The sequence below is a fragment of the Elephas maximus genome, chromosome 18 (genome assembly GCF_024166365.1).
Source record: "Elephas maximus indicus isolate mEleMax1 chromosome 18, mEleMax1 primary haplotype, whole genome shotgun sequence".
Lineage (NCBI taxonomy): Eukaryota > Metazoa > Chordata > Mammalia > Proboscidea > Elephantidae > Elephas > Elephas maximus.
In genome coordinates, this window is record NC_064836.1 from 8,861,002 (window position 1) to 8,878,153 (window position 17,152).

The window sequence follows — 17,152 nt, forward strand, 5'->3', positions numbered from 1 at the left end:
GGAAAAGTCAGTCTTTTTAATAAATGATGTTGGCAAAACTGGATGTTCATCTACAAAAAAACAGGACCCATACCTCACACCATACACAAAAACTAATTCAAAATAAGCCAAAGACCTAAATATAAAACCAAAAACTATAAAGATCATAGAAGAAAAAATAGGGTCAAAAAAATTAGGGCTAGAGGCTCTAATACATGGCATTAACAGGATGCAAACCATAACTAACAACACACAGACACCAGAAGAAAAGCTAGATAACTCGGATCTTCTAAAAATCAAAGACTTATGCTCATCAAAAGACTTCACCAAAAGAGTAAAAAGAGAACCTACAGACTGGGAAAATAAAGTTGGCTATGACAAATCCTACAAAGGTTTAATCTCTAAAATCTATAGGAAAATCCAACACCTCTACAAAAAAGAAGACAAAAAATCCAATCAAAAAATGGGCAAAGGAAATGAACAGACACTTCACCAAAGAAGACATTCAAGTGGCTAACAGGCATATGAGGAAATGCTCACAGTGATCACCAGCCATTAGAGAAATGCAAATCAAAACCACAATGAGATACCATCATACCCTAGCATTACTGGCATGAATTAAAAAAACAGAAAATAGCAAATGTTGGAGAGGCTGTGGGGAGCTTGGGACTCTTATGCCCTGCTGATGGGAATGCAAAATGGTCCAACCATTTTGGAAAACGATATGGCTCTTTCTTAGAAAGCTAGAAATAGAGATACCATATGATCCAGCAATCCCACTCTTAGGAATATATCCTAGAGAAATAAGAGCTGTCACAGAAATAAACATATGCACACCATGTTCATTGCAGCATTGTTCACAGTAGCAGAAAGATGGAAACAACCTAAGTGCCCATCAACAGATGGATGGATAAACAAGCTATGATACATACACACAATGGAGTATTACCAAACGCTAAAGAACAGTGGTGAATCTGCGAAACATCTCACAACGTGGATGAATCTGAGAGGCATTATGCTGAGTGAAATAAGTCAGTCACAAAAGGACAAATATTGTATGAGATCACTACTATAAAAAACTCATGAAAAGTTTACACACAAAAAGAAACAATCTTTCATCATTACGAGGGGGGAGGTGGGTTGGGATGCAAAAATACTAAATAGACAATAGGTAAGTGGTAACTTTGCTGAAGGGTAAGACAGTCTACAGTACTGGAGAAGCCAGCACAACTTGTACAAGGCAAGAGCATGGAAGCTCCACAGACACATCCAAACTCCCTGAGGGACCAAATTACTAGGCTGAGGGCTATGGGGACCACGGTCTTGGGGAACATCTAGCTCAATTGACATAATATAGTTTATAAAGAAAATATTCCACGTTCTACTTTGGTGAGTAGTGTCTGGGGCCTTAAAGCCTGTGAGCGGACATCTAAGATACTCCACTGGTCTCACCCTCTTTGGAGCAAGGGAGAATGAAGAAAGCCAAAAACACAAGGAAAAGATTAGTCCAAATGACTAATGGACCACAACTACCACAGCCTCTACCAGACTGAGTCCAGCACAACTAGACAGTGCCTGGCTACCACTACTGACTGCTCTGACAGGGATCACAATACAGGGTACCAGACAGAGCTGGAGAAAAATGCAGAATAAAATTCTAGCTCATAAAAAAGACTAGACTTATTGGCCTGGCAGAGACTGGAGAAACCCCTACAGTATGGCCCCCCAGACACAATTTTAGCTCAGTACTGAAGTCATTCCTGAGGTTCGCCTTTCAGCCAAAGATTAGACAGGCCCATAAAACAAAACAAGACTAAAGGGAGCACCAGCCCAGCGGCAAGGACTAGAAAGCAGGAGGGGGCAGGAAAGCTGGTAATGGGGAACCCAAGTTCAAGAAGGGAGAGTGTTGACATGTCTTGGGGTTGGTAACCAATGTCATAAAACAATACATATACTAATTATTTAATGAGAAGTTAGTTTGTTCTGTAAACCTTCATCAAAGGTACGATAATAATTTTTTAAAAAGAAAAAAAAGGTCATAACCTTGAAAACCCTACAGAGGAGTTCTACTCTGACACACACGGGGTTGCCAGGAGTCAGAAGCAACTCGACGGCAACTAACAACAACAATTTTTATCTACATTCTGCCCTCACTAAGTAAAAAACCATGAAGAATGGGAAGAAGGGCCATGATTCCTAATTTTCATTGCAAATGCCTAATGGATGTGCAAATGAGTTGGTTTTGTGCCATTTGCCATCCTGGCCTGCAGCACAGACTTGAGGCCTCAGCCAGGGACAACTAGAACAGAAGCAGCTTTACAATCCCTGCACGGGGGCGGGGTGGACACACAAGACCGAGGGGAATCCTCACACAAAAGGCATTTGATCTGTCTCAGCCTTTTTATAGGACAGAACACAAGCTGTGATTGTCATGACTGGCATGGACCATGAAAAGCATTTCAGCTGGAACAAAATACTCATTGCCTTTGAGGTAAGGAGTAATTTTTTTTTGTTTTTTTTAATCTTTCTAAAAACCATTGTTAGGTTTAAAAGTAAGAATGCTTTCTACTTTTCAAAGAGGCCCATTAATGATATTAGGTCATGTGTGGCAGCTGTCATGCTGAGGCCTTAACATAGGCAGAATGTGGTCATGCTAAGTGATTTTATAAGAACCTCTGCCATTCTTTTCTTTCCCTACAGGTGGCATCACTGAGCCAATGAACGGCCCACTTCCCAGGTGGCACCTCTTTCCAAAAAAAAAAAAAACTAAACCCATTGCCATGCAGTGAATTCCAACTAATAGGGTTTACAAGGAGTGGCTGGTGGATTTGAACTGCCAACCTTTTGGTTAGCAGCCTAACGCTTAATCATTGCACCACCAGGGCTCCTGACACCTCTTTAGCCAATCAAAAGCCAAAACCCACTTGCCGTTGAGGCCATTACCTATAGAACAGAGTAGAAGTTCTATATAGGGTTTCCAAGGCAGTAATCTTTCAGAAGCAGACTGCCATATCTTTCTCCCAAAGAGCAGCTGGTGGTTTCAAAGCACTGACCCTACGGTTAGCAGGTGAGCACTTTACCACCATGCCACCAGTTCTCCTTCTTCTTTAGCCAAGAGCTCTCTAAATGCTTTGCTCCTCTATTGCTAATTGAAAAGTGAATTCTGTCCTTTTTTGGTCCATTTACATTAAAACGCCATAATGAAGGTAAGTACCATAACCTTAAACCTTAAACCAAAAACATCCCCTGAAGTCTTCTTAAAACCAAATAATAGTTTAGCTTTATAGTAGTTGAGAGCCACGGCGTGTTACAGCTGCTAACCAAAAGGTTGGCAGTTGTGACCTCCAGCTGCTCCTTGGAAACCCTATGCGGCAGTTCTACTCTGTCCCGTAGGGTCGCTATGAGTTGAAATTGACTGGACAGCAACTTTTTTGTAGTTTTGTTAGTAAAGAATGTCAGCCTTGAGCACTGTGCTCTTCTAAGAACTATCTATATGGGATCAAATTGGCAACAACAACTCAAAAGATTAGATAGGAAACTTAGGGGGCAGTGAGTTTATGTTAATGGAGGAGGAACAATTTGGAAAGGGAGGGTGTCACTGAAGTGTACATGTAGAAACTGTTGAATTGGTCTGTATTCTGCTGTGTATATTCTCAACAATATAAAAAATAAGCACCATTCATTGACAGATACGGAGTTAGTGGTTCTCATCTTCACCTGCACATTAGAAATATCTAGGAAGCTTTAAAAACACATCTGTAGACTACATCATCCTGAGACCAGAAGAACTAGATGGGGCCCGGCCACAACCGATGACTTCCCTGACAGGGAACACAACAGAGAGCCCCTGAAGGAGCAGAAGAACAGTGGGATGCAGACCCCAAATTCTCATAAAAAGACCAGACTTAATGGTCTGACTGAGACTAGAAGGACCCCAGTGGTCATGGTCCCCAAACCTTCTGTTGGCCCAGAACGGGAACCATTCCCGAAGCCAACTCGTCAGACATGGATTGGACTGGACAATATGTTGGAGAGAGATGCTGATGAGGAGTGAGCTACTTGCATCAGGTGGACACTTGAGACTATGTTGGCATCTCCTGTCTGGAGGGGAGATGGGAGGGTAGAGGGAGTTAGAAACTGGCAAAATGGTCACGAAAGGAGAGACTGGAAGGAGGGAGCGGGCTGACTCATTAGGGGGAGAGTAAGTGGGAGTATGGAGTAAGGTGTATATAAGTTTATATGTGAGAGACTGACTTGATTTGTAAGCTTTCACTTAAAGCACAATAAAAATTATTAAAAAAAAAAAAAACATCTGTAGACCACCCCCACACGAATTAAATAAAAATCTCTAGGAGTCATGGCTCAAGTTTTGATATTTAAAAAAATCTGCCCAGGTGATGCTGATGCACAGCCAGGTTTGAGACTCCGCTCTTGATGGTCAAGACCGGAATGCCTGGTTTTATCCCATCTGCAACATTTGCCAGACGTGTGACACTCAACCTTTCCGTGTTTCACTTTTCTCCTCTTTGAGATGGTGGTAACAATAGTATTGGCTGTTATTACTGTTATATTTAATAAAGTCGTGGATAGCTCTTGAGAACATCATACCACACCATGTCTGGTACATCTGCATTGTACAGGAGAGAGCCCTTTCTATTTGAGCAACAAGGGGAGCTAGGGGTGCCCCGATTTGGGGCCTAATTTATTTGAACCACTTATTGGAGTCTAGTCATTGTTTGTTGCCTTTAACATGGCTGCTAACTGAAAGGTTGGAGGTTCAAGTCCACCCAGAGGCATCCCTGGAGAAAGGCCTGGAGATCTACTTCCAAAAAAATCGGCCATTGAAAACGCTATGGAGCACAGCTGTCTTCTGGCACATATGATGTCTCCATGAGTAGGAATCAACCCCACGGCAACTAGTATTGTTCCTCTGCCTAAACTCTAGTTATTCTGATCTCCGGAGTCTTGTAGGAATTGCTAACAATTTACGCTTGGCAACTGCTGCTTCGTTACGTAAACATTAGGTCAAGAGTAAGCTCCTCTGACAAGGCAGCTCCAACCGACAGAAACAGACGGCAACGGCAACTGAGGCTTCCAGAGGACACGATCCTCTCGTATTTATTTACCTGGCAAGCAGCGGAATGCACCCGTTTTGCTTTATGTGCAAAACTTTCCTCCCAGGCCAATTTTCTGGTGCCCTTGATGACATATTGCAAAATGAAATCAAAGTATCAAGAAGAGTAATTTATTCCTGAAATACATCTCCCAAGAGCTACAGATATCTACTACGTCGACCTCTCTTAACCCAAACCTGAGCTGTCACCCACGTTAAATTACTTTCTAAATCAGAAGTAAACTTTATATCATAAAATACCATTCAGAGTCACATCAATCCAACCTGAGATCTGCATTACTTTCTTGACCCAAACTCCTAGATATCCACAATTCACAGATCGACCAGCTTTGCTCCATCAATATGCCTCAGCCTGGTGGTGTATTACACTAATATATTGCTGGAGTCGCAGCTCACTTTGCTGATGTATAAGAGCAATACGTTAGGAAAGCCCCAGCTCACTCGGATGATGTATAGTTGAAATGGTCATCCAGGGAGGAGTGCTGGTGATGTATGGTCCTAACAAAGGCACCAACTGGGAGAGAATAAGTTCAAAGTGGGTTCAGGTTAGTGTGTAGAAGCAAAGAGAGGTACAGCGTGGATTCCACCAGGCCATGCTCCTATTGGCCTCACAAGGCCCCAGGTTTGTAGGGAAGTAAGCAGCTGCACATGGTTCTTACCCACTTTCGCCTTGGGATTTTTTTTTTTTTTTGCAATTATTATAAATCTCTCTTGAGTGTTGGATGAAAACAAAAACACACAGATGTGACTTTCACTTTTGGTGTGTAGGATATGTTTCCTAATAAAATTGCTAAAGGAAATTGAAAAAGGACATCTATTATATTAATTTTTAAAATATTGAGAAACTTGGAAAACTGTAGATATGTGCACCAAAAGAATTGTACAAGAATTTTCATATCAAATGTAATTCATGCCACAAAAGTATGCACATTAAAATGGCAAATTTTATGTTATATGTATATTATCACAATAAAAAAATTTTTAAAGAATGTTCATTTGTAATTACTTGTAATAACCAAAAACAGGGAATAATGAAAAAGCCATCAACACATAGAAAGGGGTGTCAATTAACTATGACCATCATAATTTCCATGGCATACAATCAAAAGCAATTGAGACTTCTAGCTAATGATTCTACGGTCAGCTGGGGGCCAGCTGATCTAGGCTGGGCTCTAGGTGGGAGAGAGTGTAGGGAGCTCTACTTCACATGTCTTTCATCCTCACCCTAGGACTGGCAGGCCAGCCCACACGTGTTTGTCTCGTGACAAAGGATAACAACAGTATCTCCCTCATAGTGTTGTTAGATGATTATATGAGCAGCTGCGTGTACACTACTTAGTTTAATACCTGCCGCATAGTAAGTGCTCAACAAATGTGAGCTTTTGTTATTATCCATCTACCCACCCACCGATCCATCTATCCACTTATCCCTCTAACTACCCAATCGTTCATCCATCCACCTATCCCTCTAACTACCCATCTGTCCATCCACCCATGCCTCTAACCAGCCATGCATTCATCTACCCATCCATTTTTCCATTCTTCATTCGTCCTTCTCTTCTTTCCTCCACCACTCCATCAACAAAGATTTAGACAGAAGTGTGGTATTTGGGGTTTACAAACCTGGAGATGAGGCCTAATTCTAATTCTTTTTCCATATGTGATCTTGTAAAAATAGTTCAAATTCTCTAAATATTTTGTTTATTCTTCTGTAAAACAGAGGAGAGAGCTAATCCTTAACTTATAAAGCCAGTATAAGAATTGCTAAATGACTCCACAAACTCCCCTCAGGCAACCTATTTATGTGTTTTAGTAACAAGACCTGTACAATAAACAGAAAGATACACCACAGTGCAAAAATATAACAGACTATAAAACAGCACTCTCTCACACGTAGACTCTTACTTTCAATGTCCTTCTAGCTACCACAACTTGGGTGCCATGATCCCTCAAATTAAGCAAATCTAAAATTCAGGTTAGTATGTCTCCTTACCCACCCCCCTTCCCTGGTATTTTCCATCTAAGTAAATTGTACAACCACTTACCTTACTGCTCAAGCCAAATACCTGGGCCACATTCTTTTTCCTCCATTTTCTCAGCCCTCCTTTCACCGAGTTATCAAGTCTTGTCCATTTTTCCTCCTAAATCTTTCTAGGATCCATGTACTTCTCCACTCAAACTACCATGTCCCTAGTTCACACCACCTAAAGATCAACTCCTAACCGGTCTCCCCATCCCCAACCCATTCTCCACACTGCAGCCAGAAGGATCCATCTAGACTCCAAATTTGAAGTCATTTTCCTAGCTTAAAACCCTTCAGTGGCCAAACTCCTTAATTTGGCTTACAAGACTCTCCCTAATGGGGCCCCTGAGGACATCTCCTACATCAGTCTCCCCACTCGCCCCCACTCTCCATCAGCCCCAGCCCCCCAGCCGTGCACCAGGCTGTTTCTCCTCCGGACCTTTGCACATGCTGTTGCCACTGCCTAGGATGTTCAACTTCCCACCTCCTCACCTGGGCAACTTTCCCTCATTTCCAGGCCTGAGCTTATATATCACATCAACCTAGGTCAGGTGTGCCCATGCATTGGTTACTCTGCATTGTCATTGTGGTTGCCTTGACTATCTTCCCACTAGAATGTGAGGCTCCATGGGGGGAGGTCCTGGACTACCTTCTTTGCCATTGTATTCTCAATGTCTTGTGCCCTGCCTGCCACATCACAGGCATTTAATTAATAATATTTGACTGAAAATGCAAAATGGTGGAAATAACGATGCAGTATTTGTTATTGGGAACATATTGTGAACACTGAATGAGACCAGGCTTATACAGCACTAAGCACGGTATAAGCACTCAATAAGGCAACAGTGTAAGCTCACGTGGACAAGCGTTAGCTATGACCATATTTGCGGGATAGAATCTATGGCTAGAGGTGAATGCCATTAATATGTCAGTGTGTCCTGTGACTCCTAGGAGGAGGAAACAATGACCCATGCATTCGGACATTCCAGGCTGAGCCAGGCTGGTAAGTTCCCAGAGGAGGAAGTTGTGACAGTCCTAGATGGCTTTTTCCAAGGTTGAAAAATCTAAAAAATTACAGATTCAGAATTGAGAGACTGGGACTTCACTTGTCAGAAAAAACCTGGAGGAAGTACAGTTGTGAACATAAAGAAAACAAAACAGAGTGAAGGGAATGAAACCCAGAAGAGTGCCTGGAGGTGGAGTTGGGCCTCCTCCACACAGCCTGGATGGCCAGGCCTGAAGCTCAGAGGGGTGACCTGAACACCAGCAGGGATGGGAGACAGTCCATCCCGGGCCTGGGGTTGGGAACTGCATAGTCAATACTAACACACTCATAGTAAGGATAACTGCAGTTAACTAAAACCTGTGCGCCACACACTCTCCTAAGCAATTCACAAGGCCTAATTTTTTTTAATGATTCAAATAGCACAGGGAGCTTGTGACTTGCCTAGAATCACATAGTAAATGGCAAGGTAGAACTCGAGTGCATCTGGCTGGCCTCAAGTTCTGTATTTTGGCCACGTGGTACTACCTCCCTAAACTCTGCCCTGTATCTGTAATTACACGTGTGTTTGGTTCTTACCCTCTGCCTCTTTCTGTCTTTCCTCTTACGCTGTTTTGGGCGGCCAAGGCCCTAGCACTATGTTCCACTCTAACCCTTCTTATATATTTTTTAGCTTCTCCCTAAACTCATATGTTCACTTCTTAACAGAGAGAGAACACTCAAAAAGAAACCCAAAACCTTAGGTCTACATAAATTATTGCCCAGAGTCTCCTCACAATGTCAAAGCAATGTCTAAATTTATTATAAGCACACATCAAAGTGCAAAGCTGCTGCCAAGGAGGAGACTTTTGAGCAAGTCAGTTCACAGGTTCCTTTTTGGTAAAGCCGTTTTATAGGAAATCAAATGGTTTGAGAATCATTGTTGGGATCTATTTAAAAAGAAAACAAAAACGTCTAGCTAAAAAATATTTGGTTAGTCAGTTGAGTGAGTAACACTTGCTTCCCAAAAGTTCATAATCTTCTCATTTTGTTCTCTGAGAACATTGCTCAAGCATTTTATCAAGAATGCTCATTCCTTCCCAGAAGGAGGTTGTGAATTGCATCATGGAAAAAAGTTCTGACCTAGACTGGGTTTGAGTCCATTTTCTTTTTTCTTATGTAAATTACTTCATCATCCACTTGAACCAACTTGTGTCTCCTGGACTATGTGGTGCCGAGGGGGGTTAGTTTCAGAAAAGAAAGGGAAACAGCACGAGCCCAAATGAAGGAGCTTGAAGAAACCTTCCTCCCTTTCCTCTGTTGTTGCTGGTAGCTGCCTTTGAGTCGGTCCCCAGTTCATGGTGTCCCCTGACTCATGGTGACCGCATGAACAACTGAATAAAATGCTGCCTGGTCCTGGCCATCCCCGTGATTAGTTGTGGATCTGACCATTATGATCCATAGGGTTTTCACTGACTGGTTTTCAGAAACAGATCACCAGACCTTCCTAGTCTGGAAGCTCTGCTGAAACCTGTCTAGTGTCATGCAAGCCTCCACAGACACACGGGTGGTGCCTGCACGTGACGTGCATTGGCCTGGATCTTTTTCCTCTACTTGGATAGTAATGGGTAACGTTTATCTAAAACCCTAAGGGATCAAACCCAATGCCTTCGAGTATATGCTCACTCATAGTGACCCTATGAGTAGAACTGTCCCTTACAGTTTACAAGGCTAATAACCTTTAAGGAAACAGACTGCCATATCTTTCTCCCATGGAGCAGCTGGTGTGTTCAAATTTCCGACCTTTTGGTTAGCAGCTGAGCACTTAACCACTGTGCTACCAGGGCTTATGTTTAGTAAAATAGAGGGTCAGTGAAAAAGAGGAAGACCCTCAACAAGATAGACTGACACAGTGCCTGCAAAATGGGCTCAAACATACCACCATAGTGAGGATGGCACGGGACCGACTGTTATACATAGGTTCATTTGCTCTCAGTCAGAACCTACTCAAAAGCACCTGATAACAATGAGGCGAAAATAATAGTTTAGCTTAATTACATGGGATCAAATTGACTACAGCAACTCAAAAGATTAGATAGGAAACTTATGGGGCAGTGAGTTTATTTTAAAGGGGGAGAAACAATTTGGATAAGGAGTGTGAGAATGGTTGCACAATTTGAAGAAGGTAATCAAAGTTACTGAATTGTACATGTAGAATTGTTGAATTGGCATATGCTCTGCTGTGTATAGTCTCAACAACAACAAAATACAATGAAATAAAATATTAAAAATAAGGAGGCTTGGTGGTACAAATGTTAAGCACTTGAACCCACCTAGCAGCTCCACAGGAGAAAGACCTGGCAATCTCTTCCTGTAAAGATTACAGCCTAAAAAACCATATGAGGCAGTTCTACTCTGTCACATGGGATTGCCATGAGTTGAAATCAACTTGACAGCACCTAACAACAACAACAACATATTAAAAAATAAAACCCTAAGGGGTCTCCAGCTGGTGCGGTCACCAAAGCTGGAGCAGATTATCCAGTAGGCAAGGTACCAGATCATCCGTAGTGAACGATTTCACGTTTTTTCACCGCATCAAAGAACCTGCTTCTAGGTATGGCTGGCACCTGTTTGTCTCCCAATCCCAAAGCACCTTCCTAGAGAATCAAAACTTCTTCAAATTTACAATTCCTGACAAGGATGGATGACCTAGTGAGCAAGGTAAGCAATATGGTGAAACCCACATGAAATTGTTCACTACAGACTAGTAAGTACAAGTAACACCGTGCTTACCTTGCCTATTGGATAATCCACCCCTGTACCAAAGTATGAAGGACACTGTTCTGAATGCTCTCCAAAGATTGTGATGCTGGGCAACAGCACAAATGGGATCAGAGAGAGGAAACGAGAGGCTTCGTTGGAGTTGGTGTCCCCAGGAATAGTATAAAAGGAGGAGCTATATGCAGAGGAAGAAGGGAAGAGTGTTACGAAGCTGTTCGTACCAAACCAGGAACCCTGGTGGCACGGTGATTAAGAGCTCAGCAGTTAACCAAAAGGTCGGCAGTTTGAATCCACCAGCTGCTCCTTGGAAACCTTATGGGGCAGTTCTACTCTTTCCAATAGGGTCTCTATGAGTCGGAATCGACTTGACGGCAATGGGTTTGGGTTTTTTTTTTTTTGGTTTGTAATAAAACCTGGAGCCCTGGTGGCACAATGGTTAAGAACTTGGCTGGTAACCAAAAGGTCAGCAGTTGGAATCCACCAGCTGCTCCTTAGAAACCCTGTGGGGCAGTTCTATTCTGTCCTATAGGGTCACTGTGAGTCAGAATCAACTCGATGGCAATGGGTTTGTGTTTTCATTTATTTATTTATTTTGGTATTACAACCAAGGCCTCTGGGTGGCCCAAACAATTAGTACTCGGCCGGTTGGTGGTTCAAACCCACCTGGTGGCACCTCAAAAAAAAGATCTGGGGATCTACTTCCGTAAGATTACAGCTATTGAAAAGACCGTGGAGCACAGCTCTACTCCGAAACCCCTGTAGTCACCATGGTTGGAATCAACTCTGCAGCAAAGGGTTTCCTTTTGGTTGTTTTGGTAATACAACCTGGTAGATAAGTTAGATAAGCAAGTTCAGGAGAAGGGAATGTAATTTTGGGAGTACTAGCTTATAAATAACAGCTTAAAATGCTCATGTAGATGAAATTAATAATTAATAAATGACAATGGCTAGCATTTCATTCATCAGGTATCCTGTGCTAAGGGCTATCAATTTATTGTCTCATTTAATCCCCACAGCCAGGACTCTATCATCAAATGTTTTTTTGTTTGTTTGTTTGTTTTTTATCCCATCAAGGAAATTTCAACTCACAGTGACTCTATAGAACACAGTAGAACTGCCCCCATAAGGCTTCTTAGGTTGTAACCTCTTTACGGATTTTTTGTTTTCTTTATGTTGAGGTGTAATCCATACTGAAGGCTGTAGTCTTTGACGTTCATCAGCAAGTGCTTCAAGTCCTCTTCACTTTCAGCAAGCAAGCAGTGTCATTTGCATATCACAGGTTGTGAGTGAGTCTTCTTCCAAACCTGATTACATGTTCTTCTTCATATAAATCCAGCCTCTAGGATTATTTGCTTGGCATACAGATTGAAAAAGTGTAGTGAAAGTATACAACCCTGACGCATACTTTTTCTGACTTTAAACACTGCACTATTCTCTTGTTCTGTTCAAACAACTGCCTCTTGGTCTATGTACAGGTTCTGCATGAGCACAATTAAGAGTTCTTTTTCTTTTTTCTCTGCTTTAACAAACAGAAATTTAATCTGTCATAGTCTAGGAGACTAGAAGTCCAAATTGTGGGTGCTGACTATAGGGAAAGACTTTCTCTCTCTGTCAGCTCTGGGGAAAGGTCTTTGTCATCAATCTTCCCTTGGTCTAGGAGTTCCCAGCACAGGGACTCTGGGTCCAAAGTATGCACTCCGCTCCTGGCTCTTCTTGCTTAGTGGTAATGAAGTCCCTCTCTCTGTCTGCTTGCTTCTCTCTTTTTTTTTTTTTTTTGCTAAGAAAAAGCATTTTTTTAAATTGTACTTTAGATGTAGGTTTCAGAGCAAATTAGTTTCTCATTAAACAATAATACGCATATTGTTTTGTGACATTGGTTGCCAACCCCATGACATGTCAACACCCTCCCTTTCTGGACCTTAGGTTCCCCATTTCCATTCGTCCAGCTTTCCTGCCCCCGGCCTTCTCATCCTTGCCTCTGGGATAGTGTGCCCATTAGTCTTGTACACATGGTTGAGCTCCATGTTTTATTTGTTTTATCAGCCTGTCTAATATTTGACTGAAGGGTGAACCTCAGGGGTGACTATATTACTGAGCTAAAAGGGTGTCTGGGGACCATACTCCGGGGTTTCTCCAGTCTTTGTCAGGCCAGTAAATCTGGTCTTTTTTGTGAGTTAGAATTTTGTCCACATTTTTCTCATCTCTGTCTGGGATCCTCTATTGTGATCCCTGTCAGAGCTCTCAGTGGTGGTGGCTGGGCAGCATCTAGTTGTCCTAGACTCAGTCTGGTGGAGGCTGTGATCCATTAGTCCTTTGGAGTAATCTTTCCCTTGCGTCTTTAGTTTTATTCATTCTCCCTTGCTCCAAATAGGGTGAGACCAGTGGAGTATCTCAGATGGCTGCTCACAAGCTTTTAAGACCCCAGGCGCTACTCACCAAAGTAGAACATAGAACATTTTCTTTATCAACTATGTTATGCCAATTCAGCTAGATGTTCCCCAAGGCCATGGTCCCCACAGCCCTCAGCCCAGTAATTCCATCCCTCAGGGAGTTTGGATGTGTTTACGGAGCTTCTATGACCTTGACTTGTACAAGCTGTGCTGGCTTCCCCCGTATTGTACACTGTCTTATCCTTCTTCAAAGTTACCACTTATTTGTCTATTTAGTGTTTTCTCTCCCACCCCTCTCCTTTCTTGTAGCCATCAAAGATTGTTTCTTTTTGTGCATAAACCTTTTCATGAGTTTTTATAACAGTGGTCTCATATAATATTTGCCCTTTTGTGATTGACTTACTTCACTCAGCATAATGCCCTCCAGATTCATCCATGTTGTGTGATGTTTCACAGATTCATCCTTGTTCTTTATTGTTGTGTAGTATTTCATTGTGTGTATGTACCATAGTTTGTTTATCCATTCATCTGTTGATGGGCACCTAGGTTGTTTCCATCTTTTTGCTATTGCGAATAATGCTGCAATGAATATGGGTGTGCATATGTCTATTCATGTGATGACTCTTATTTCTCTAGGATATTTTCCTAGGAGTGGGATTGGTGCACCGTATGGCATTTCTATTTCTAGCTTTTTAAGGAAGTGCCATATTGTTTACCAAAATGGTTGTACCATTTTGCATTCCCACCAGCAGTGCACAAGAGTTCTAATCTCCCCACAGCCTCTCCAGCATTTATTTTCTGGGTTTTTTTTTTTTTTTTTTGATTCATGCCAGTAATGTAGGGGTGAGATAGATAGTACCTCATTGTAGTTTTGATTTGCATTTCTCTAATGGCTAGTGATCATGCACATTTCCTCATGTGTCAGCCACTTGAATGTCTTCTTTGATGAAGTGTCTGTTCATACCCTTTGCCCATTTTTAATTGAGTTGTCTTTTTTTATAGAGGTGTTGGATTTTCCTATAGATTTTAGACATTAGACCTTTGTCAGAAATGCCATAGCCAAAAATTTTTTCCCAGTCTGTAAATTCTCTTTTTACTCTTTTGGTGAAGGCTTTCGATGAGCTTAAGTGTTTAAGTTTTAGAAGGTTCCTATTATCTAGATTATTTTCTGGTGTTTGTGTATTGTTAGTTACAAGTTTATATGCTATTTATGCTGTGTTTTAGGGCCTCTAGCATTGACCCTATTTTTTCTTCTATTATCTTTTTAGCTTTTGGTTTTGTATTCAGGTCTTTGATCCATTTTGAGTTAGTTTTTGTGTATTGTGTGAAGTATGGGCTGTTTCACTTTTTTACAGATAGACATCCAGTTTTGCCAGCACCGTTTGTTAAAAGGACGGTTTTTTTCCCCATTTAATGAATTTTGGGACTTTGTCAAAGATCAGCTGACCATAGGTGGATGGATTTACATGTGGGTTCTCGATTCTGTTCCATTCATCAATGTGTCTGTCATTGTGCCAGTACCAGGCTGTTTTGACTATCATAGCTGTACAGTAGGTTCTGAGGTGTTGTAGGTGCAAGGCCTCCTACTTTATTCTTCTTCTTCAATAGTGCTTTACTTATCCAGGGCCTCTTTCCTTTCCATATAAAGTTAATGATTAGTTTTTCCATCTCATTAAAGAATGCTGTTGGTATTTGGATTAGGATTGCATTATATTTGTAGATTGCATTGGGTAGAATTGACATTTTCACAATGTTGAGTCTACCTATCCATGAGCTACATTTTATGTAGGTCTCTTTTGCTTTCTTGCAGTAGTGTTTTGTAGTTTTCTTTTTGTAGGTCTTTCACGTCCCTGGTTTGATTTATTCTTATGTATTTTATTTTTTAGGGGCTATTATAAATTGCATTGCTCTCCTGATTTCCTTTTTGTAGTTCTCTTTATTTTTTTTTTTATTGGTGTATAGGAATCCAACTGATTTTTGTAAGATTATTTTGTTATCCTGCTTCTCTGCTGAACTAATTTATTAGTTTCAGTGGTTTTCTCGTGGAGTTTTTTGGGTTCTCTGTATAGTGTCATATCATTCGCAAATAGGGATAATTTTACTTCTTCCTTACCAATTTGGATGCCCTTTTTTTCTTTTTCTAGCCTTATTGCTCTAGCTAGGACTGTCAACACAGTGCTAAATAGGAGTGGTGATAAAAGGCATCCTTATCTTTAGGCTTTCCTAATTTAAATCTCAAAAAGTCAAATGGCTGCAGGTGGGTGGAGGGCCAAAATTATTAGCAGCCAGATCAGAAGTAACCTCAGATTTGTTGATCTCAGTAAAGGAGGGAAGGAAGGGCTCAGTCATTCACATTAAGGTTAGCCAAAGGTTGACCTTCTTCTCCCTCCTCTTCTCTAAGCCTCATTGTAACTAGCTGACTTTGAGCAATTTGCTTTTTTCTGGAACCAGAATGGTCTCCCTATATGCATATAGGATAACTGCTCAGGATAAACCCTATGTTTCAATTTCTTTGAGTTTTATTTTTAACAGAGGTCTTTTGCATCAAGAAAGTATAATATTATAAACAACTGGGGTCCAACAAGTGGGAGCTTTCAAAAATTTTGGTTTGAGGCAATGTAATCTATCCCTGTAGGGCAGAGTAGAACTGCCCCATAGAGTTTCCAAAGCTTTACAGAAGCAGACTGCAACATCTTTCCACTGTGGAGCTGCTGGTGGGCCCAAACCACTGACCTTTTGGTTAGCAGTCGAGTGCTTAACCACTGCACCACCAGGGTAATATTTGCTAACTGTTTCCTAATTTTTTATTTGATTTGCAACACTAGGATAGCTATTATCAAGCCAGAGCTTTTAAAGCAATTTCGAGTCAGGAATAAAGTAAATGAACAAAAGATAAATAAAAATAAAAAACTTTAGACCAAGAGACAATTCTGAAACTACCACATTTATTAAAGACATTTTCTTTACATTATTAGTATGCATGATTCTAATAGCAAATATGTTTTTCACCATTCATTCAAATACAGTATAACAATTTACTTAAGAGTATAAATATATATACACAAAATTTTACAGACACTAAAAATTTTCTGACCAATGAAGTCATGAGTTTAGAAAGGATAAAGTAATGGTTAAATACTGAACGTTAAAATGAAAATTATTATACTGATACTTTAAGAAGTTCTTGAAAGAAGTGCAACCTTCAGGAAAAATCCTTATTGTGTACATCTACATTTCATAAAACCTGATAGCGAAAAGTGCCACTTGGCAGAGCACTGATTATTGAAAATACATATAGAACTTCAGAAGGAATACAAGCTCAAATGCCCAAAATAAAAGGCGGGGGGGAGGGGAGCAAACTTACTGAATTGCACCATTTTCAAGCACCTGAAAACAGGACACCTGGTTCCTCAACATTGTTCTGCCTATGATGACCAGTATGTATTTACAATCTCTCCCTAACAAAGAAATCATCAAACTTAGTCATAGTACTAATAGCCAGTTTCCACTAAGCAAGCCAAATAATGCAGGTGGTATCTGCAAATGAAAAGGCCAAGGAAGAGACCAAGTTATTTAAAAGAACTATTGTCCAAGAGCTGCTCAGTATAGGAACTGCTGCATCACCAAAGCAGGGTCATGAAATGCATCTTCTCAAATTATACACATTCTTGAACAGGTCAAAAATGTCAAGCTATGGCCTTAATGTAAGATCCCACCAAATAGAATCATATGATCTTTATTATTTGATTGTAGATAAAAGTGTTTTGTTTTTCCTAACCATGAAACACAATAAGGATCTTGAAACTTTATCAAATCATCTTCCAAAGTCTTAACAAAAAAAGCATTATCAAAGCCTAGCT